This window comes from Triturus cristatus, chromosome 4_1 (genome assembly GCF_964204655.1).
Source record: "Triturus cristatus chromosome 4_1, aTriCri1.1, whole genome shotgun sequence".
Classification (NCBI taxonomy): domain Eukaryota; kingdom Metazoa; phylum Chordata; class Amphibia; order Caudata; family Salamandridae; genus Triturus; species Triturus cristatus.
The window spans coordinates 879,965,714-879,990,985 of record NC_140585.1 but is presented as its reverse complement, the minus strand read 5'-3'; the positions used below and the strand labels follow the sequence as shown (position 1 = coordinate 879,990,985).

The window sequence follows — 25,272 nt, the reverse complement described above, 5'->3', positions numbered from 1 at the left end:
AAACCGAGGCAATTGGGTGTTGAGGCGCAAAGCAAAGAGATCGGTATAAAAAGGACTCCATTTTTGAGAAAGAGATTGGAAGACGGATGGAAGAAGCATCCAATCGCTGAAGTCCCGAGGGTAGTGAGAGTGCCAATCTGCTATAGAATTGAGATTTCCTGGAAGATACTCCGCTGTCAGCGATAGTTTGTTCGACAGGCAATACTCCCAAAGACTCTTTGCAAGCTCCGCCAGGGGCTTGGATTTGGGGCCACCTAGATGGTTGATATAGCGCACCGCAGAAACATTGTCCATACGCAGGAGACTAGAACACCGAACCCTGTTCTTTGTAAGGCTTTGGATCACAAAGGAGCCTGCAAGCCTCTCTAAATAATTGATGTGCAATTTCGACTCCTCTCGAGACAAGGTACCGCCAGTCGAGATTGGTCCACAACGGGCGCCCCAACATGACAGGCTTGCATCTGATTCTAACACAAGATCTGGGGCCGAAGCGAAAATAGTTCGCCCGTTCCAAGCATCTAAATGGTCGATCCACCATTGAAGTTCGATGTGAGATTCTTGATCCAAAGCGATAAGGTCGGCGTAGGCCAGCCCTTGACGAAGATGTCTGATTTTTAGACGTTAAAGGGCCCGATAATGAAGCGGACCCGGAAAAATGGTTCGAATGGAAGCGGAGAGAAGTCCTACGATTCTTGCGAGAGATCTGGGGGAAATGAGGGAGGTCCGAAGAACGTGAGAAATCTCTGACTTGATGGCTGAGACCTTTGATTGAGGAAGAGGGAGAGACGCCGTGGAAGAGTCCACTAGAAATCCCAGGAATTCGATGCGCTGGGAAGGGAGGAGCATGGACTTGTCGTGATTGAGGAGGAAACCCAGATCGTGTAGCAGAGATTGAGTAGTAGTGAGACCGGACAGAAGAAGCTGTTTGTCTGAATACATGATCAGAATGTCGTCCAGGTAAATTATAAGCCTGATCTCCATGGATCGAAGGAAGGCCAACGCTGGTTTCAAGACTTTTGTAAAGCACCATGCTGCTGACGACAGACCAAAAGGAAGAGAAGTGAAGCGATAGGTTACGCCTAGCCATTGGAATTGGAGAAACTTGGTATGGGAAGGATGAATCGGAATAGTGAGATAAGCGTCCTGCAGGTCTAATCTGATCATCCAATCGTTTGGTCGAAGAGTATCCCTTAAGTGAATGATAGTCTCCATTTTGAAGTGGTGATACACCACGAATTGATTGAACCATTTTAGGTTTATGACAGGACGCACCTTTTTGTTCTTTTTCTGGACAAGGAAAATGGAACTGAGAAACCCTGTGGGATCGCAAGGGGCGATTTGAATAGCTTGCTTTAGGAGGAGGCTTTGGACCTCTAGGGAAATTAGTTGAGACCTTTCCGTCGAGAACACTAGAGTAGGAGGGAACACAGTTTGGGAAGGCAAAGCATAAAGCTCTATAAGATAGCCTTGGACTGTGTTGAGGACCCAAGGGTCTGCGGTAAGAGTTTGTCACTTTTGTAGAAAAAACTTTAAACAACCTCCCACCGGGGAAGGTGGAGAAGGACCTACCTTTTTAGGTCGAGCCTAAAACAGCGCATGCGCTGTTGCTTGAATTTTTGTAAGGGGATTTTCAAAGTGCTGCAGCCGCTGGCCTAAAGCCTGCGTGTGAACGCGCGCAGCCGCCATATGTCTCCTGGGTACTGTACTTCATGAAGGCGCTTTTGCTATAATCGGGCACTTTACTGTTAGTGTTAAAAATAAAGCGCCGGTGCCGCGATTATAGCGAAAGTAAAGAAATAGATGCTTGTTTCTATTTCTTTACCTTTCGTATAATTGCGCCTCCGGCGCTTTACTTTTAGTGTTAAAAATAAAGCGCCGGTGCCGCGATTATAGCGAAAGTAAAGAAATAGATGCTTGTTTCTATTTCTTTACCTTTCGTATAATTGCGGCTCCGGCGCTTTACTTTTAGTGTTAAAAATAAAGCGCCGGTGCCGCGATTATAGCGAAAGTAAAGAAATAGAAACAAGCATCTATTTCTTTACAAAGAACAAGCATTGGCATAGCCAATAGGTCTCGCTTTTGAGACCTTATAAGTATTTATTTATGCAGCACAATTTCTTTGGTGCAACAACAACTCTTGCATGGCTAAACACTTACAAGGTCCCAAAGGCGAGACCTATTGGCTATGCCAATGCTTGTTGGTTGTTGTTGCGAAAATTCCTTTGTCCTCGACCCCAGAAACCACGTCCTCTCTGTGGGTAGAATTGAGGTTTGTAATCTTGGGAACCGGAGCTGAAGGAACCTCTGGATCCTTGGTTGGAATAGGGACGGCCGGTAGAGCGACCCCTTCACTGCCGGCCCGTCCAAAAACCAGAGGGGAAAACATTTTCTAAATGGATTGCTGTGCCTTATCTAAAGAGACGAAGGTAGAAACAAATCTGCTGAGATTCTTGACCAGAGAATCACCAAATAGGAGGCCCTGCGCTTTAATGCCAGGATCCTGTGAGGCCAGATTGGCCAATTTGGGGTCAAGTTTAATCAAAAGCCCTTTACGGCGCTTGTGTGTGATCACAGCGTTAGCATTTCCTAGAAGACAAAAGGCTCGTTGGACCCACAGAGATATGTCGTCCGCAGACAACTCCGTACCTTCCAGACGAGCAGCCTCAGCCAAGTCAAATATACGCGCCAAGGGACCTACCACATCAAGCAATTTATCCTGACAGGTGGACCAGGCTTTGTCCACACCCTTGCGAGGGTCCTTGCCAAACGTAGAGAAAAAGGTGAGCAAAGGTTGATCAATGGAAGGGACTATGGTGACTTTGTCAGCTAAAATGGGTTTAGGACATTCAGACTTCAATCTAGATCTAGCAGACGCCTCCAGAGACGAAGTCTGGCGGAAATATAATCACCCACATGAGAGGCAGAGAACCATTCGGTGGAATTAGGGTGACGGATGGAAGCAGGGTTGAACATGGGAACCACTACAGAATCCAAAACAGGTTCAAAAGCAAAATAATCAAATTTGGGTTTTTTTGCAGGTGGGGAGGGAGGGTCGGACACATCAAATAGGTCAAATAAATCAGTTGCGTCATCCATATCATCGTCTGTGTCCAAAATGGTGGAAATAACCAACTTTTTGGGTACCTCTGAATGTTTCAATTTAGTTTTGCGTTTACCATCTGAGCTTAACAACCCCTCCTTAGCCGGAGGCCTGGGAGGCACATAGTCCTTATTCAAATGCGAGGAAACCTCGCTAGTCAAACGTGATGCAGATTTAGAGACAGAAACAGAAGTAGAGGGAACCACCTTTCTTTTTCTGCTTTCCCCCGCAGACTGGGCCAGTGCTTTGGACAACAGACTCATCATGGAACTCTCCATGCCTTTGGAAAAACGTCTCATGGACGTCTCCACAGCAGACTCCACTGAAGTATTTATAAACTTATTCAAATCATTTTTGAAGGCCTCGCCTTCATCCTGTTGCCGGTCAGAACCAGGGGAACTTTCAATTTCCATAGCCACCAATATAACCAGAGTGAGGCAAGGGTTAACAAAAACAAACCAAGTTGGGACACTCCCCCAATGTGCGGAACCGCTACTGCTGAAGCAGAAGCTTCGGATCAGTGGAGCGAGCTTTCAGAAGCTCCAGAAACCAGCCGTCAAACTGTAGGTACAGCGTGAGCTCCGAGGTGAAAAAAGCGGAAGGGAAGATAATAACGGCGCAACGGTAAATACCAAGACTACCGCGTGTGTGGGGGGAAACACAGTAAAGTGGCACAGCGCGCGCTCCAAAGGGAAAATATCGGAGGCAAAAAAACACTGCGCAACAGTAGAGACCAAAAGACTACCGCGCGTGTGCGGGAAACAACTGAAAGCGGAACGAGAAACAGAGAGAATGCGCTAACGAAGAGCAGCTAGCTCCGTAAATATTCCCTAAAGATAAAACATTCGACACCACATGTAAAGCACTGTAATATCATTTAAACAATAACGAATAGCAGAGCAACAAAGATAAGTCACTTATCTGACTGTGAGCAGCAAGAAAAGAGGAAGCTTCGCAGTCAGTAGTGACGTTATCTAGGCTGATATGTTCTGATTGGTTCTAAGGTTTAGTTTTTATTGTGTTCCCATTGGCCAGTTGTTTCGCTGAGCCCTCTGGGAACTGTAGTTTTTGCTTATGTTGGCTGCTATTATAATTAAAGCAAGATAAGAAAGCCTAATAGGAGCCTCCGGTCTAAAATTAAATCCCAGATCTCAACTGGATATATATTTGTTGCCTGAATGCAAATGTAAATCCATGTGGCTGCCATGTGTTTCTTTCATAGCCCATTGTGGTTTTCCCTATATTAGCCTAACTGTACGCGTTGTAGACCTTATTTTCCTTTGCACACGTTACTATATATACAAGCTTGCTTTTGTGCTACATTGTACTTTCACACGGAACCTGCATATGTTTTCGCGTTCTGTTCTTTTCCTGGGATTTAGTCTGAGCACCACCAACATGGTCAAATGACAATTTCCCCTATTATTCTTTTTTGGCCAGTCATTAGCACCTAGACACAACACAAGAATGCAGCTGCTGCGTGCCCATCAACATGTCCTTTCATATAGATGAGTACATGAGCCACAGACGGACACATGAGAGGAGAGTTCGTACAAAAGAGCACTGCGTCCGCTGAGATGTAGAGCATCCATCTGTGTATGCTAAGGTACGGGGTCTTCCAGTAATACCAGAGATCTTTCTTATAATCACTTTGCTTTAGTAGCAGGGAAGAGGAGTTGGGTCACTCTGTCCTATAAAATGCCAACGCCTTTAATGGTATACGGATTATTAACCATGCTGACAGTATTTTTATTATGCATCTGTTTTCTAATTGTGTTACGTATACTGCATCTCAGAGCACGATAGTTTGAATAAATATTGTAAACTTTCTTTGTGTCTCCTGGTTATCTCATTGTGGACAAGAATGAGTGAGCGAGTGAAAGGGTGTGTCGTGTTACCGCGTTTCCTGAGAGGGTCGAGAGTTTTGTGTTCTGGGGGTGCCAATTCACTTGTTTCTCTGGTAAGGAGGGCAAGTGAGGCACTATAGCTATTCGGACTCATGGATACTGAGGTGGTATGTTGGCTCAGCCCCTACATACCGATGTTCCATGATTCCAAGCATAGTGCTGTTCCAGAGCAGAATCCCTGCAACATGTGCAACATGGCAAATTGCTATCACCCTACTGTTTTTCAGAAATCAAGTCAAGGTTTCCTACACCTTTTTAGGTTGAATGTAGCAGACAGTACAAGCCTGGTTGCAAACTATCTATTGCAAACATACAGTGGGATTCCAGCCTGTGCATTGCTCATTATTGGTTGGCTGTTTTTTTGTCACTCTTCGTTTGATTACTTCTTATTCAATGGCTTGCCTTCCTCTTGTGTTTTTCCATTCCTTGGAGCATAGTCTCTTCACAATCCTTTTGATTTGCTGATTTGTATCCTTCCTCTCCTCAAATTTGAGAAACTACTTTTTGGGGTTTTCTTTCAGCAGTCCATGCGAGTGCATGGGTTCGCTAGCTTCCTGTTGTGCTGCTTCACCTCTTAAATAATCCACCATACCCCCAGTCAACTGCCTGGCTGTAAAAGTCTAGTTACAGGGAGAGTTTTGCTGGGATATTCCTGAAAAGTAGACTTTAAGTTTGTTTGTTTATCTCCTCCATTTCATTTATTACCTGAAAGCACAAGCTTTTGCACACATAGGCTTTCATGGTGTTGGGCTTTCTGCTGCACTCCCTCAGCTAGCGTCTGAGGCTGAATGAGTACTTAGCATTACTCATCTTCTGGAGGCCCTCTATTCCCCCCCTCTCCCCCCCCCCCCCCCGGGCAGAGGAGCAAATGGCTGAATCTTGTGGAAAGTAAATAAGGCCTTGATAAGACCTTCCCCTTACATTTTGGCACTGCCATTTGTAAACATTGATGCTATGGCAGGACCCAGAGGCGAGGATTATGCTTAACTTTCTTGATATTATTCGTACAGCAGCCACATTAAAGTGTCATTAAAACTTCATTATTCATAACCCCAGGGAAAAACATGAAGTAGCAAATAAACGAGTCCATAGCCAATTAGGTACTACAAGTCTCTGCAAAAGGAGCTGTCCCTCTTCTATTGCTCTCTTTCTTTGCTGCTCGCAGTCCGTGTCAGTTAAGTGCTGGGACTCAAGTCCCATTTCATGTTTATTGATGGGTTTTTTTGCCTGCTATTTGCTTACTTTTTCTCTTGTTGTGTAGCACTTGGGCCTTGTGTAAAGAAGCGCTTCGCGAATGCCTTGCCGCTCCTTTCTGTTGTTCACCAACTTGTTTCCCTCATCTGAGGGCTTTGGGGCTGGGTGGCGCGGTGGTCCACAGGCTGCTGGAGGGCGTATGCTGCTCGTGCGGCAATTTCAGGGCGCTAATTTTTCGCATTGTGCCATGGAGCATGTGTCTGTTTCAGCATCGCTGAGTGACTCCCTCCACAGTGAAAATGAGCTGGGTGGCCCCTGCCAGCCAGGAGCCATAACACCCTGCAGGTAGGAACATTTCAGGAGCAGTGACTCCTGTATAATGGCAGACACTGCCCAGGCTGCCATTTTCCAACAAGAGGTGCCCTTTCAAATATAAGTTGTCTGCCAGGGCCAACACTCCCTTTACCTGCTTGAGGGCCTCACAGGGCCTGTAGCCCATATCTTTTCTAGCCATATGCATGTTGTTTTAGGCCTTACAAGGCCGGTAGCCTGCTGTTCTAGGCCCTAAGTAGGCCTGTGACCTGCTGTGTCACCCTCTTCTCTGTAGACCTTACAAGGTCTTTTGCCGGCTACAACATACTACTGGGGCCTAACCCTCACAGTACCCAATTCCCTTTTACCTAGTGGGTAGGGAAGGAGGGAGGGAGAGATAGATATATAATATCCATCCATCCCATATATATATATATATATATATATATATATATATCAGGAGACCTCTGAGCCCAGAGGTCAGGAGTACACGCACTCACTCGGAATCCAAGGTTAAATTAACAGTTCGTTTTTTATTCCAAAAAGAAAAGTTCTTCAGCACAGCACTGCCAGTCAACAACAACACTGGCCCAACGCGTTTCGGTTCTCACTCGAACCTTGATCACGGTTCGAGTGAGAACCGAAACGCGTTGGGCCAGTGTTGTTCTTTTTGGAATAAAAAACGAACTGTTAATTTAACCTTGGATTCCGAGTGAGTGCGTGTACTCCTGACCTCTGGGCTCAGAGGTCTCCTGCTTCTTATGTACACGGGCTGTCCTACCGGCTGTTTCACGCACCCCCCAGACCGAAGAGCGCCGGTCCTCAACCCAGGACACTACATGCTTTCTCTCATATATATATATATATATATATATATATATTCTCCCTCCCTACCCACTAGGTAAAAGGCAATTGGGTACTGTGAGGGTTAGGCCCCAGTAGTACGTTATATATATATATATATTACTTACTGCGCTGCTGTACCTGCTAATAAATGCTTTTCTCCAGTAATGAGCCTCATTTGTGTTTCTGACGGAAGTCAATGGATGTGTCTCTCTGGGACCATTGTTTGGAGGCCGCCCTCTAGAGTCTGGGGCTCCTGTGCCTGCAGGCAGTGTTTTTGGGCATTAATTCTGGAGCTCGACTCACTCACCGTCAAAAGCCCACTGAAGGTTATGCTAAATGGCAAATTTGCGGTGGTGCAGGAAGGGATTCAGGGAGGGGTGATTCCTCACTCTGATCGTGCCGGAGGACAGGCATTATCGCTGGAACATCGCGTTATGCCGAAATTTGTCACGCAACGCGAAAATAATCTCTGGACAGCATGAATAAATTAAAACCCACTATATTGATGCAGGTACGAAAAAGAAAAAAATAACTTTTATTTTAAAGGCATATGGATTTTACAAGTTTCTATGCAGTACATAGCCAGTAACAGTGCATCATGGGGACTGTAGTATTGAAAGACTGTCACGTGATTTTCAAATTAAAAGGCGCGCATGATTGCAATGTGCATTTTACAACTCCACCTGTGAACAAGGCAAAGGTTGCCGAAACGCGTAAGAAGGAGTACTTACTGCGCTGCTGTACCTGCTAATAAATGCTTTTCTCCGGTAATGGGTAATGGGCCTCATTTGTGTTTCTGACGGAAGTCAATGGATGGGTCTCTCCGGGACCATTGTTTGGAGGCGATATATATATATATATATATATATATATATATATATATATATATATATATTCACTGAAAAAACCATAGGTTTCACACATGTTATAGTTAGCGGAAATTTTACTGATAAAAAACCAATGAAATTCCCCCGTTATAGTTAGTGCAGGCAACTATAACTCACGCGACCGCAATCTTCTGCTGATGCTAATACTGTATTTAGACACTTATTTGCCCATGTCTTCTTCCATACATTTTTAGCTATACATATATTACAAATATTTTTTTTTCATAAAGACACATATGTCATCAGCAGAAGATTGCGGTCGCGTGAGTTATAGTTGCCTGCACTAACTATAACGGGGGAATTTCATTGGTTTTTTATCAGTAAAATTTCCGCTAACTATAACATGTGTGAAACCTATGGTTTTTTCAGTGAATTTGCAAGGTTTTTTAAATGCTAATTCCTAACTATAACGTGTGTGAAACCTATGGTTTTTTCAGTGAATTTGTACGGTTTTTTAAATGCTAAGTTACTTTACGCCATTCGTGGCGTGCGCGCCCACTTAACGCAGTTCGTTCCGTGCGCGCACGGTGCGCTTCGCGCACCGTGCGCGCACAGTGAGCACGCGGTGCGCTTCGCGCACCGCGCGCCCACTTTACGCAGTTAGTGCCGTGCACGCACGGTGGGCACGCGGTGCAATGACAAAGCAAGAAAGCACGTCAACAAATCTGTTTCTGCTTTCCTCCGTGACTATGGTATGGGTGCCATTTACCACAACAACTTGCGTTATGACATGCAAGACATTTATAGAGGAGATGGTGTGCACTTCAATGATGAAGGGAACAGAGTCTTCCTCTTGAACCTTAGACTCTGCATCGGTACTTACTTGTAGGTACCACTAAAAAATCATTTCATAAACACAACGGCTCTTTTTAGAGCCCCCTAATATCTAAACACTTAAATCTGATTTTCATTTTTTTTTTTTTTTTTTCTACCGTACGCTTACCGTAAGCTTACCGTACGCGTACCCCGTGATTTTTTTTAAAATCAATAAATGTTTTTTTTGTACTTTTCTGTCCTTCTTTGACCCCCTTACAAATGTTAGGGGGTCTGTAACTCTCCTCATTGCCCCCTTTCCTTGTTTTCACTCTTTTTTTTCAGAGTGAAATACACAAAATGGCGGCCGCCGCTTCCTGGTTTCGGCCGATTCGAATGTTTACTAAGATCTAAGAGCCAATCAGAATCGCGCTCGCGCACGCCACCGTACGCTTACCGTAAGCGTACGGTAAGCGTACCGTAAGCGGGCTCAGATATATATATTGATTTAAAGGCTATTTTCTCAGAATCTACTGAACAGATTTACACCAAACCTACAAAAGGCACTTCCTTGACCTAGGGACTACCTCTCTGCCAAATTTTGAGTAATTCTGTTCAGCCGTTCGGGCTGTAGCTCGTTCTAAAGGTCCTATGGAAAAATGCATGGGAAAAACGCGTTTTGGGACCCCCCTTTTATCTCAGCCCCCGCTTGACGGATCCCCCCGAGACTTTCAGGGTAGGAGCGGAGCGGAGCGCCCCACCTATTTTGAGAAATTCGCGAGGATTCGTCGACCGGCGCCAAAGTTATTCAAAATAGAATGTTGAGGTTTTCCTATGGAAACGTGGTCCTAACTATAACTACCTACTGGCGACCGCCAGTAGGTAATATATAGATATAGATATAGATATAGATAGATATAGATATATATATATATATATAGATATATATATATATATATATATATATAGATAGATAGATATAGAAAAACCATAGGTTTCAGGCCTGATATAGTTAGGAATTAGCATTTAAAAAAACCTTAGAAATTCACTGAAAAACAATAGGTTTTAGGGGCATTATAGTTAGCTAAAAATTTCCCTCGAACAAATCCATTGAAATTCCTCCGATATAGTTAGTTGTACTAACTACATCTCGCGCGCCCGCAATCCACTGCTGATGATGTCACATATCACATCATTCATGACATGGTCAGTGACATCACTGATGACATCATCCACGTGACAATCAGATACACCTCATCATACACTAGTATAACCTTTCATCACTCACTGTAAAATAGAGTGCCACAATTAAAACCATTGACACACCAATACAAGTTTTTAAACACCCACTCAGTGATTCCGGCTCATGGCCCCCCCGCATTACTATCGTTGAACCCCGGGGTGTGGCAGTCCCCCCCCCCCACCCCCCCACACTTTTTTTTGCCCCCCCGGGGCAAATTACCATATTCAGCGCGGGAGCCCGTGCTGAATTTTTGTTTTCATTCGGGGGGATCCACGCATCCAGCGCGCATCCTCCAGTTTTTTTGGGCCTTGAGGGTCCTTGTGGGACCCCCTGTGCAGGGTGTTTCTACCCTGCCCCCGTGTCGCGTTTTGCGCCTTTTTTTGTGGTTTTTTTGTGCCTCGGTTCAACCGAGGCACAAGATGGCTGCCAACACTTCCTGATTCAGAGTGTTGGCAGCCAATTAGCATACAGCTCGTGCTCGGGAGGGTGCGCGGATCCTCCGAGGCCATAGATATATATGTACTTTTACCTCTAATTTTCTCAGGAACTACAGAACGGATTTACACCATTTAAGCAAAAGGCACGAGTCTGAACTGAGGACTACCTCTTTGCCAAATTTGGTGTAATTCCGTTCAGCAGTTCGGGCTGTAGCTGCGTCAAAAGGTCCTAGGGGAAAATGCATGGGGAAAACGTGTTTTGGGACCCCCCTTTTTTCTCGGCCCCCGCTTGACGAATCACTGTGAAATTTTCAGGATAGGAGCGGACCGTGGGCTGGCCAAAAGTTTGGAAAATTTCGCGAAGATTCGTCAATCGGCGCCAACGTTATTCCAAATAGAATGTTGCGGATTTCCTATGGAAAATAGGTCCTAACTATATCTACCTACTGGCGACCGCCAGCAGGTAAAATATATATATATATATATCACTTTCTACTTGTTAATTTGTATCAACACTTTAAATTGACACTCTGGGCCTCGAGACTCTATGGTCCAGTCGAAGGCCGAGTGCCGAAACGCGTAGACCGTCTTTTGCGTATGCCCTGTTACATTGACGAATAAATACCAACGGATTGAACTTCGTGGTGCTGTGATTCTTATCGACGACGTACCTTCTACAATTGGGGGAGAAGCGAGGAGAACTTTTTATCATATATATATATCTATATATATCTCCATATTCCATCGTTTCAATGCCACAAACAATGATCCACGGCACCCAAATGCTGTAAGCAGAATTTATTTGGCAAAAGCACGACTCGGAAACCAAGTTTCCTTGTTCAGGAGTGTTGAGATTGTGGTTGACAATAATTTAAATAAACATCATGTGATTTGTGACATGAAAAAATAAAAGTGAAAACAGACTTCAAAATAACAAGAAGTAATACACCATAATGTAATAGAGCACAGTATTCAGTTATACTGGTATTTTCAGGTTAATAGTGCAAAAAATACTATTATTCACGATTGGGTGATAAACGATTACCTGGTACATACTAGTGAAGAAAATATGTCCTAAAGCAGATTGAGTTGATATTTTTTTCTATTTTAACTGAACTTTATTGTTCCCCAAATTGCTATTGTAAAGACATTCACTAACACTCCAAGTCAGGGGAATTGGAAAAGTAAGTTAATGCACGAAGTTCATTTGAAAAAATACATGTTGTCACGGCTAGGTTAATCGTTAGTGCGTTGTTGGCGAATAATGTCATCATAGTTCGCAAGATGGGTTGAGCTAAGGTGTTTGCGTAAGGCCTGGTCATGCAAGAGGTTTGAAACACAAACCAAGAATATGGTTACATTTTCATGATTTTAAAAGGACCCAAAACCCAATGCATTTTATCAAAAATATTGCACCAGTGTACCAAAGCCCGCTTTGTGAACTAGTTTGAAGGTAGACTTATTAATCCCCAGTAGGCAAAAGGATCTCTTAGCAGAAATGTGCTATTTAGTAAAAAAATAACTTCATTGCCTAAATCTATGTGTACAATGAGGGGAGTGATTGTTCCAGGAAATTAATCTACTCTCGTCCTTCCACTGTTATTTCAAAGCTTGACACTGCTGTTCCACCTCGTTAACCAAAATTCCCAGTGTAGAAGATATGAAAAAGATACATATAACAATCAAGTGTCACAAAAAGTTAATCTAAAACAGTTTTACAAACAACAATGAATGAAGCAGCAAGTGAGGTTAAAAGCCATAAGAACCATAAAAAGCATACTACAGATACTGAGTGTCTACTACACTAGGGGGCCTCTCTGATAGATTGTTAACCCAAGTGAACTGATAGTTCTTCATCAATATTGTGCCTTGACGGCTGTGCTGTCTGGTATTCAATTATCATTCTGGACTCAAGGCGTCTTAATTCAAGGACTCTATTCCCTCCCCTCTCTCTCACTGGAATAGTATCTAGAACGCAAAAGGAAAGGAGGCTGGTGTTCTGTTTGTGCGACTTCTTAAAATGCCTTGCTATTGGGTATTGCTTGTCATCTTTGGTGATCGCCCTTAGGTGTGTCAAAACTCTCTTTTTGGCAGGATGGATAATGCTGCCAATATAGTATGTGCATGTATATATGTGTATGTATATATGTGTGTGTGTATAAATATATATATCCACCGAAAGCCCCTCATTCAAAGAAGCTAGAAGACACAACGGGGAGCATGACGGGAGTTCCTTTATTACAGCTTGTATGGCATGATGCATTTCGGCTACAATTAGCCTTCCTCAGATGCCGCCGTACGACGAGGTAGCTCCAAACTCCTCCCTTAAATTTCTATGGTCCTCCCAATGACGGAAGGTCAGCTGGCTCCGCTTTGCGTGATTGTGGCTGCAGTCTGGTGTCATAGACTGCAGATCCCAGAATACCATGTTCCGGTGTGGAGCCTGAATAATGTCCTTCAATGAACGCTGTAATACCAGGTAAGGGTATGGGTTTAATGATGTGGCGATACCCCGTGAATGAAGTCCAGGACTCCCTTTAGTCCCCAACGTTCCACCCCAATATGCAGAGTCGAGCCGGGCCGTGAAGCGGTGATTCAATGATCCCTCTTCTCCATGAAGTCACGGACTGTTGCTCACAGCGGCCACTTGCCTGGCCTGGACCTGGGGCGTTCCTGCATTTAGCCGATACCTCGGAAGAAACTTGCCACATTGCCAGAAAAAAATGCAGGAAACTTGAGAACGGGTCCTCTAAACGCGCACTGGCAAGCGCGTAAAATATCCACCGAAAGCCCCTCATTCAAAGAAGCTAGAAGACACAACGGGGAGCATGACGGGAGTTCCTTTATTACAGCTTGTATGGCATGATGCATTTCGGCTACAATTGGCCTTCCTCAGATGCCGCCGTACGACGAGGTAGCTCCAAACTCCTCCCTTAAATTTCTATGGTCCTCCCAATGACGGAAGGTCAGCTGGCTCCGCTTTGCGTGATTGTGGCTGCAGTCTGGTGTCATAGACTGCAGATCCCAGAATACCATGTTCCGGTGTGGAGCCTGAATAATGTCCTTCAATGGACGCTGTAATACCAGGTAAGGGTATGGGTTTAATGATGTGGCGATACCCCGTGAATGAAGTCCAGGACTCCCTTTAGTCCCCAACGTTCCACCCCAATATGCAGAGTCGAGCCGGGCCGTGAAGCGGTGATTCAATGATCCCTCTTCTACATGAAGTCACGGACTGTTGCTCACAGCGGCCACTTGCCTGGCCTGGACCTGGGGCGTTCCTGCATTTAGCCGATACCTCGGAAGAAACTTGCCACATTGCCAGAAAAAAATGCAGGAAACTTGAGAACGGGTCCTCTAAACGCGCACTGGAAAGCGCGTAAAATATCCACCGAAAGCCCCTCATTCAAAGAAGCTAGAAGACACAACGGGGAGCATGACGGGAGTTCCTTTATTACAGCTTGTATGGCATGATGCATTTCGGCTACAATTAGCCTTCCTCAGATGCCGCCGTACGACGAGGTAGCTCCAAACTCCTCCCTTAAATTTCTATGGTCCTCCCAATGACGGAAGGTCAGCTGGCTCCGCTTTGCGTGATTGTGGCTGCAGTCTGGTGTCATAGACTGCAGATCCCAGAATACCATGTTCCGGTGTGGAGCCTGAATAATGTCCTTCAATGGACGCTGTAATACCAGGTAAGGGTATGGGTTTAATGATGTGGCGATACCCCGTGAATGAAGTCCAGGACTCCCTTTAGTCCCCAACGTTCCACCCCAATATGCAGAGTCGAGCCGGGCCGTGAAGCGGTGATTCAATGATCCCTCTTCTCCATGAAGCCACGGACTGTTGCTCACATATATATATATATATATATATATATCTCCAAAATTCAAGCTGTCTCAGGGCGCTCAACAAATTTTGTGTCAACCTTTAATTCCCTCGATTAGGCCCAGTCAACTGTTGAGTGCATTTTCAATGCCTGTGTTTTCACCGGGGCTGGCCATGGTAGGGGCGCTTGGACGGCAGTTCACACTATTCCGATGCGGTAGGGGTTAAGCATCCCAACAGGGACAGTGGCAGGGCTCCTCACACTAAAGGGGCTTCTACCCCACCGGAGGACGATCATGACACAGAGGTTACCACAACGGACCCCGAGGTGGACGCGCTAACTCCAATTCACACGGTGAATCTTTCACTCACTCCCTGCTGTCATTTTTTTGGGGGGAAGGGGTCTACTGGCGCATTTCATAGACAAATAGCAGGCTCTCACGTCTGATGCCTGTGTGCTCCAAACAGTGCAAGGGTTCCACTTGGAATTCTAAGGGTCTCCCTTCTAACCTTCACCTCCCCGTCCTCTCCTTTTCTCCGGACAGGAGGCCACACATATTCAACATGATGTTCAGGAACTCCTGGCTAAAGGAGCAATTCGTCCTTCCAAACCACACTCCTCCGGATTTCTAAGCAGTCTGTTTCTGGTCCAGAAGCAGGACGGGGACCATCCCCCGGGGATCAATCTCTGGGAATTCAACGGTGGTTGGTTTGCTGCCACTTCAAGATGACGGGCATCCACCTCCTACGCGACCTTCTACGGCCCAGCGATTGGATTTTCAGGCTGGGTCTCAAGGCTGCTTATCGCACAGTCTATCTTTCTGCCGCATTGCTGATTTTTTTCACTTCCAATGGCAGGAACAAACTTTCGAATTCACCTTTCTGACCATTCGACCCGTCTTTGGCTTCCTGGTGGTTCACCAAGGTTCTAAAGCCAGTGATGGAACGCTTGAGGGCATCCGGTGTACACATGATGGTGTATCTGGACGATATGCTTCTCATAGATCAATGTGCACATGCTCTGTCATGTCATCTAGTGATGGTCTTGCCTACTCAGTACATTCCTCTGTCAGAAGAGGCCAAAGAGGAGCTCAAGTGGAGGCTCTCTCACATGGAGGCATGGAATGGTCATGCCATTTTTAGCTTGCAAACGGATCTAGTGATCGAGTCCAATGCCAGCGGTTCAGGTTGAGGAGCCTGTTGTGGGGAGTGCACCACCAGCGGAGGATTGACTGCTGCAGAACAGTCCTTCAATATCAATTGCTTGGAGCTGATGGCTGGTTCTTTCACAGTCAAATGTTGGACCAGAGACCGGGTGCATCTTGTGCCCTCCTGAAGATGGAGAATGTGGTGGCGGTCCGCTATATCAACCATCTAGTGGGTACGCAGTCTAGAGCCCTCACGGATCTCGCCAAGGACTTTTGGGACTACTACCCGGAACATCATGTTTCAGTGACGGTGGAACATCTCCCACGTCAGTCAACCAGGTGGCGGATTAGCAGTTTTGACATCTCGGAGACTCAAGCCTGTGGAGCCTTTTCTGTCACTGTTTCAAGCCTTTTCCACACTTTGGGGCCCGTACACAATTGAATTATTTGTGTCTAGACACGACCATCAGCTTCTCCAGTACTTCAGTTGGAGGCCAGACTCTGGAGTGGTAGCGACCACTGCCTTCCTCCAGGATTGGTTGACGGAGCAGGGTTATGCCTTTTCCCCATTCTCTATGATCCTGCAGTTGACAGCTCAGGTGCGCAAGCAGATGGCGGCTCTGGTAGTGATCACCCTGAAATGGAAGTCCAAGTATGGTTTGCAGTTCTGATGGAACTTTCTTGGGCTGCTCCAATCCGTCTAGGCCAAAATCCTCATCCTCTGAGCGATCCCTCATGTAATCCTCATCATCTGATAATGAATGGCAACCTCTAGTTTATGACGTGGAGGATTACAGGTCTCAATGGCAAGTCCCTGGACTTTCAAGAGATTCAGCAGACCTCCACTCACATGAATGAAAGAGTATTGGTCCGTGACTTCTTTATGGAGAACTAAATTCAATTCTATCTAGTGTGTGTTGCATTCATATTCGTGAGATCAAAAAGGACTAGCCTATTTGTGAATTTACATAGACTCAAGACTGTAAGGCAGGGTACAAACCATTTTGTTTGTTCATGAAGCCCTCACCCACCAACCCAGGCCTTTATGATTAAAACTGGCTTTCCTCAGGACCAAATTGTGTAGGTGCAAATTACTTAGATTTAAGTGATTGTGTAATTTTGAGAAATGTGTATCACTCGCTAAGGTGCTGTACATGTGAGAGGGGGATTCCCTCTTAGAGCATTAGTTGGCTTGTTGCCAAACATGCCCCATGGAGTAGTCCGGCAGAGGAATGGACCGATACTTTCGGTCAGTGTCAGGCACCTACACACTTTGGTCCTGAGGAAAGCCAGTTTTAATCATAAAGGCCTGGCTGAAACATGTAGACCACACCTGGATGTAGGAAACCCTAATTAACATTCCTATAACATCCAACAGCCTTTTTTAATGCTAGCAGTGACCCAGTTATTAAAACATAATTTACCCTCTGGTACTGGGATCCCTGCATAGCTTTTAAATCGACACCTTCACGTCACTACACTGCACACTCAGATACTTACCTGCTCCGCTGTACCCACGCGTCGAAGCACACCCGGGACACACTCTGTGTCACTGGGTGGGCCCAATGATGAAGCATGCCACCAACTAGGTTGGTGGGTGAGGGCTTCATGAACAAACAAAATGGTTTGTACCCTGCCTTACAGTCTTGAGTCTATGTAAATTCACAAATAGGCCAGTCCTTTTTGATCTCACATATAAACCCCGGGGATACGGACTAGCTACCTAGTCCTCTCTCTCTCCTTTGATAGTGATAGATATTGCATTCATATTCAACACTAGTATTTAATAACATGTAGAGAACCACTACGTACCATGGATATATTTCAAAGACATACAATGAATATGAAACAGGAGCGCAAAAACAAATGGAATGAAATTAAAGTCTGTTTATTCTATATACTAGAATTAAATCACAATTATATATTTGATATAAGGTTCTCCATAAATAAGTCACGGACCAACACTCTTTTATTCCCGCATTATACCCAGGTCTGTTGACGATTTTTGTGTTACCCCATTATTTGTAATGATGACCTCCACTCACAAGCGTGGGTGCGGACCTTACCCACATCCTGAATTTCCTTGCATCTTTAGCTTCAGAGGGACTGGCTTATAGATTAGGCAATACATATAGATTCGGGATCTCTGTGGGCCATGCCGTAATTTCGTGTCTGCCAGTCAAGAAACATCCCCTGGTTAAAAAATTAGATTGTACCTTCCACCAGAACCTAGGTACTGTGTCCTTTGGGATGCCCAAGTCTTAAACCTTCTTTTCTCGTGGCCGAGAAACCGATACATCTCCCTCAAACAGTTGTTGGCCAAGCTGGCCATTCTTTTGTGTTTGGTCTCCTGCAGGAGTGTATCAGATGTTGGAGCCCTAGACATTACAGGAAGAACCTTTACTCTGGACAGTATCACATTTGATGTCACTCGACGGACTAAATGTCATTCCCGCTTTATTTCTTATCAAGCTTTTCCTGAGTCGCCCCAGTTGTGCGTCATACGATGCAGCTAAGCCTATGAGACCATGACAGAAGACCTTCGTCCTCACGGTTAAAAGCAACTGTTGAACGCTTTAAGGAAGACTTTCCAGGTACTCTCTTCACTGACCATCGCGAGGTGGGTAATGCGAAAAGCAAGTATTGATACCAAAACGACAGCCTCAAAAACCTTTCTGTTGGAGCTTGCTTGGAGGATATTCTGAACGCTGCAGACTGGTCCTCCAATTCAAGTTTCAAGAGGTTTCATTTCACACCAGTCTCCTCCATTGTGGCTCTGGTGGTGGATAAGCTTTAAACTAGCATAATCCTTTTATGTGCATTTCTCGTGAGAAATGCGCGGGTGCACGCGCTTGCGCAGTTTCCTTAGAGCCGGCGATGAAGAGGGGGAGAGCAGCCCGGGGACGCCGCATCCAAGGTAAGTGGTTTTTATTTACTTTAAAAATAGTTTTAGTTCAGTCTTAAGCAATTGTTAATAGGGGGGTGGGAGACAGGGGCTGGCCAATTCTGCTCTACCGCGGAGTGTGTGGAGATCTGCCTTCTCCGCGGAACGCGGAGTAGGCAAATCTCTGCACACTCCGCGGGCGGAGCGGAAGTCTCTGCCCGGGGTTAATCATGACCCACCTGGGTTATTGGATCTGCTTTTGGATGTAAGTAATGTTTATCCATTTCAATTGGTAATAATGTTTAGGGGTGGTTCATTCTACTGCAGGTGTTCATGATTTGCTTGGTCTAGGTTTATGCTGTCATTATTTTCTCTGGTGATCTACATCCTGAGGTTAACAAGTACACTCTAAATTACAGAACCCGAGTCCTCCAAACAGGAGTGAAATCTTCGGCTTGGCCACAGGAAGAAAGAGGGCAATAGAAGAGGGACAGCACCTTTTGCAGAGACTCTCAGCACCTGATTGGCTATAGCCTTGTTTATTTGCAACTTCATTTTTTCCCTTGGGTTATGGGAAATGAAGTTTTGTTCACATTTTAATGTGGCTGCTGTATAAATAAAATGAAGAAAGTTAAGCATAATTCTTGCCTCCGAGTCCTTAATAGAATTGAAACTTTCCTATACAATAGCTAGGAGTATCTTCATTTCAATGCACAGTTTTGAGATATCATCCGATATGAGTTTGTTTTTTTCTCACGCATTTTGAATTTTTTGTTTTCCTTCACTTTTTCAAAATATTTGCTTTACAGACCAACGCTGGCAAGGTAACAGCTCGACACACACATTATTAAGGCGACACCTATTATCTTTGCCTACGCTTGTCATTGATGTGTTATATAGTTTTAAAGGGGATACTCTTTTACCTGATCAAAAGAACTCTGTGTCCCAAATTGGATCTTTGCTGTGCCTTCCTTGAGAACATCTTTCTGGTGCTACATGAGACTAACAAAGTAAGAAGGTCGTTTTGGTGCTACGTGAGACGGTCACAGATAAAGAATGTCTTTGTGGTGTAGTGTTGTCTTAAGGATTTTTGGGGACCTGGGAAAGACAGATTTTGGGGCCCCTGTTCATAACAACTTTGAACTTTATTGCCCATTTTCAGCTAATTCGAGCCTGCATGATGCCAAACTTTCAGGAATATGGGTAAATCAAAAACAATTGAATTATGCCTTACCAAGGGCCCCAAAATCATTAGATGACAATGGGCATAAAGTGTCCAAGGTAGGCAGAGAGGTATAAAATACAGAAATAGACCGAGGTGAGAGCGAGAGAAAGAGTTCACTTCCACTTTGGAAGGTGGGAGCCCTGGGCAATTACCCACCTTGCCATTCCCTTGAAACATCTCTGTTGTGGTGCTAGCTGAGATGGTCACACACACTAAGAACATCTTTATGATGCTAGCTGAGACAGCACATATTCATTTGAAGTTTAACGTTGCAGTGGCTACAGCCAGTGAGGTTTCAGTGTAAGGTTTGCAAGGCCCACTCTTGCAAGAAAGCCTTCTCCAGAATAATATGGCGGGCAGTGAGACAATTACTTCTTGGTCGGCACAAATGTGTCTTCACTTCTCTGCTAACTCCGATTCTTCCTTTCCCTTGTCCAGTATAGACAAACAATCCCTTCCTGTTTTCATCCACATCTATATTTTGGTGATGATTATTTAAGAAAGCACTGTCACCTCACTATATGATGATTGTCGAACAGGCAGCGTGTTATCTTTAGCAAACCATCTTTGCGCGCTGGCTTCAGATGCTCAAGTGTCACTTTGGAGCTTTACAATTTGGAACTCTCCATGGTTAATGTTCTGTCAAAGCCATATAATTGGAATTTAAAGTCCGGTCCTGCTCTACAGCCTGAAGTTGCAAGCAAGCGGTATATTGCAGGCCTCTTGAAATGGATGTGATAGTTTCCTACCCCACTTCTGAAGGGCTGCAGCATTTTAGAAGACCGCTTTTTATGCAGATTAGACCTTAAGAAACATGAACAACCCACATTGCATAGAAGATGGTAAGCTCTACTCTTCCAGCTTTGGACTTGACACAGACAGATTTGAAAGAATGCATGTTATGGTATCGAAGATGTAGGCAATTAATCGAATCCTACGTTTATTGCCATCATTGCATGCATGCAAAAACTTGAAAGGTCTCGACCCAGAGAGCTTAAAGCTGACTGCATGGTCTGTAAAAGTGAGGCTGTATCTCCTAGCTCCCTCCCTCCCTCCCTCTTCTGTGGTTGGGCTGCACAGGGAGGCCAATGACCTCTTGAATTTGGTTCTAAAATCCAGCAGGAGCCAGAGTGAAGATTAAAGTCATTATGTTGATCGTTCGGCTGTGGACACCTGGACATTGGAAGTGGCGTCACTAGGGGGGTGCGGGGGGTGCAGACCGCACCGGGTGACACCTTCACGGGGGGTGACACCAAAGGGCTGGTCAGGTCGGTGTGTCTGTGGTGCACTGCAACCATCCGTGCAAAATTTTATTGAAACCAGCACGAGCAGTCCAGAAACCGAAACGCAACGACGCGCGCAACCTAACCTTCTATTCAGCAGGAGGTGCCTGTGCGCAGCGCGCACTGTCTCCTCCTCCGCCGCGTCTGCGCGCCTCGGCAGTGACGTCACGTCGTCACTAGAGGGGTGCAGTCGGCGATGTTGTTACGGGAGGAATCCGAATCCCGCAAGCGCATTGGGCCCCAAGTGCGCGTGACTTGGCATCACGAGGGACGAGGAGGTGAGGAGGTCTCAGGTCGCCACAGCGCCACTATAATTTAATTTTATTCCAAGCAAGGCCGCCGACCAAGGTAGTCCCCCCCCCCCCCCCCCTGTCTGACACGTGCCACTAACTCAGCAGGTGAGTGGCCTATTGCCTATTCAGTGCAGGGCGGTGGGCGATTCCATGTGTTTCTGCGCTGTAGGTTCAAGCACTGTAAGGCATGGCATGGGTAAATAGAACCGGTCTCTTGGTGGGATATGCATTGGCATTGCCAGTACGTTACTAACTCGGATCCAGCCGTGAACCTATAAAAAAGACCCGTTTCTACCTCACATAACATTCTACATCAAAAATCAAATGTTCTGTTTCTCGCTGATGCAGTGGCGGCCTCCATTATGCAGGCTCCCGTATCATAAACCCTGGGTCTCAGTGACATCAAACTGAAGCGCCTATGACATTCGTTACCAATACAAAGGTTCCTTTCACAGACTTCTGATTTTAGCGCTGCTGTGTAATTACTTGCGGAACACATAAATGGTTCACTGGGGGGGGGGGGGGGGGGGGGGGGAGTGAGGTGCCTGTCCCGAGCCTGCAGGTAAGAGCTCCCCCTCTCACTCGCTCCGTGTGAAAGGTACTTCTGAGTGCCCGGCGTGTGCACTGCTCCATGTGCTTGTTTATTTAACAATTCATTCTTGGGCCAGTGCAACCGTAAGTCTGTAGAACATGTTGGCAGGCCGTGTCCTACAAGTAATGGAAGCAAGGGCACTCTGTAAAGGACATGGTCAAAGACTAGGCCCTGCGAGTAATACCAAAAGAGACTGGTTACAGATCAGCTGCGATGTCATAGGGCCCAGGGCCGGCTTTAGGGCGGTGCAACCGGTGCGACCGCACCAGGCGCTGACGTTAGGTGGGGGCGTGTGTTTGCAAGTTAATAATAGTTTTAAAAGCACCTTCTGCCAGCATTCTGGCCTCCAGCAGTTTTCAGCCGTCAATAAAAATGTCAAGAGAACTCCGTGATTCATTTTCTTCCTACAGAAAGATCGGAGGTTTGTCTAGTGGAGGCTTTGAGGGTAGCGCAGATGGTTAATATGCCTACTGCAAAGAACCTGTAACTGCAGATCACAAAAGAACCTGTACCAGCAGATCACAAAGTGTGTGCTTCAAGTTCTCCAGACCAAGCGCTATTAAACTATACCTTATAGTCCTCTGTCTTACGTAACATTTCCTATACACTGATTTGCACACCTATGATTGTCTCTGTGTTTTGTGCGTGTTATGTAAAGTGATCTGACACCCTACACTGGTATAAGTGGCGCTATACAACTAATTGTCTGAGCGATGGAGTGATTATGGAGACTTGAGGGGCACTGTTAAAGGGTGATAGTGAGGGAATGCATGGCTGAGGTGATCACTGGGGGGCGCCAACAACCATTGTCACACTGGGCGCCACCAGCGCTAAAGCCGGCCCTGATAGGGCCAGTCTCAGAAGTTGTAATGCCCTTTTGTATTGCCGCATGGAATTTTTGAGAAGTGAGAATGCCAAAACCTAAGTCAGAACGTGATGCCTTGACTACTCTGTATAAAATTGTAGGAAGCTTAGCCGTGCTATATCTCCTACCATAACTGTAGGGACATGCCATGCTAGTTGACAATGCATCACATTTACTGGGGACAAAGGTACCGAATACGGAGCAGGACGGACCTATCTCTGGTGTTTTGGCACGGATTACAGCAAATTAAGTGAAATGCACATGTATTTTTAATTCCAAATACACATTCTTTCATATACTCATGGATTGTCTGATGCAATGTTTTAACTATGAAAAATACATTGATTTTAATCACACCCAAACATATTAGCGCTACTTTACAGAGTTTGTCAGTGAAGCGGTACTTTTCTTTTCTTATCTTTTTTTCAACAACATTGTTTTCCATGGTGGGGAAGTGCACCAATCGTGGGGTACTGCGATGAGTGATTGATCGGTGGATTAGTAACTCTAAACCATGTTCTTACTGCTTACATTTCACATGAGGGTGGGGTACCGCCTGACGCCTTAGAGCCGAGTTCGCGCTATATAAAACTGCAAAAAAAATAAAATGCCTTTATCGGATTCGGAATGCACGACGAGGCACTTCTCTACATGTGAAAGTACACTTGGCCACAGAGTCACCAGTCGGATCCAATCCCCAAGCGCATTGCCCCCAATCCCCACAGCATTGGCAAAGCCAATAGGACAGGCCTCCATGTGATGAGGAGCACTCACAGTGAACCGGAGGAGATCCCAGGCACAAACAGCCCAACATATGACACCCGACAAATGCAGACCACCCTACTACCAAGGGGCCTGTGCGACACAGTCGAGGGAACCACAGCATCCCGACAAACCCACGTGAACTAGTCTCTCACCTAGCATAGAGTGCACCACACTGCTCCCAAGAAACGGCACTGCAGGAACGCCAACGACTGACAATGCTGCAAGCAGGCACCGCAGGGATGCCAACGACCCACAATGCTGCATGCAGGCACAGCAGGGACGCCAACGACCCACAATGCTGCATGCAGGCAGTGCAGGGATGCCAACAACCCACAATGCTGCAAGTGGGCACTGCAGGGACGCCAAATGTCATGAAAGTCACAGCTTTTGCAACATTGCTTGAAAAGCTGTTACAGATGCCTGCTGATATGTGCCTATGACGCAAAAAGACTTCTGAAATGGCTCGGAATGTTTTAATCGCGACTCACTCATCAGCCTCATTCTATTGACTGTGACGTCTATGTTGTGGAAATTTGGCATGGGGTGCTCTTAAACTTTACGTTGGCTATCAAGATGAGCCTCCTTTAAGCTCTTTGCTAATATTTTGCTAGAATTGTTGAGGAAAATGACATGGACATTGCAAAGATTTTTCCACTTCTCTTCCAAATCATTGGCAAATTCAAGTATTGTGAAGATCGAAAGAGCAGTGTGACGCAATGATTGACTAAGTTTGCCTACATTTACAAACGTTACTAAGGATTTTGTATGGTCCCGTTATTTGCCAACTGTGTCCACTGGCGAACTCGGAGCGGAGGAGGTCCATGCGGTAAGTCGTGAGGGGGTGACACCATGAGTTACCCGCACCGGGTGACACCAACCCTAGTGACGCCACTGGAAGGCCAGATGCAGACTGCGTCAGTAGCGAGGGCGCGGCTGCTTTCGGTCACTTATAGGACTTTCGCAGAGCAGGAAGCTAGTCAAAGGTATTGTCAGAAGCCACACTGTCCTAGACTCCTCCAGCCTGATATCCGATTCACTGCTATTCCCTGGGGCATCAAGCGCTCTGCTAACAGGCGAGAGCCCGCTCTGACTGCGGCTTCCTTGCCAGCAAAGCCACGAAAAAGAATAATACCAAAGCATGTACGTGGAAAGGATTTGCTGTACTCGTGATGAAAGCAGGACAGTGCGAACTCGGCTATTGTTCCCCATACTGCCTGCCTTTGTGTGCCTTCCTCGTTCCCGCAGCAGTGATGGGTGGCACACAGTGTGCCCGACCTCTGTAGAATCATCAACTTTAGATTGAAGACATCTGGGAGCCGAGCCTCGGGGGCAGGCGCAGAGGTTGAAATGTCGATGTTTGCTCATCTTTAAATAAAATAGCTGCATAGCGTGCCATTCTGCAGCAGAACTTGACATCTCACCGGGGTAAAGTCCTTCGTCACTATGGACAATTGTTTCTTTATCATTTTTTTTTCTTGTTCTTCGTATTTTGTTACGCAGGAAAACGTGTTTCCCTGCAGGTCACTTGTATTTTGCCTTCTGAAGTTCTGGTTGTCGCGGCTGGTAGTTGAGTGAGCTTGATACTGGGCCAGGACAAATATTGACGAAGGCATTTATTGTAACAATTCGTCTTTATTGATTTACCACATAAGCTAGAGTGTGCGAAAAGCGTTTCAGTGCACCGTCTGCCTGAGCAGGCCAAGGAAGTAG

The 25,272-nt window shown here is 45.7% G+C and overlaps 1 protein-coding gene across 1 annotated transcript in view; it reads left to right on the top strand.

Moving 5' to 3' along the window:
* The window catches only part of SLC35B4 (solute carrier family 35 member B4), a 149,767-nt gene that overhangs the window by 43,109 nt on the left and 81,386 nt on the right, over positions 1-25,272 (top strand). The window lies entirely within an intron of this gene.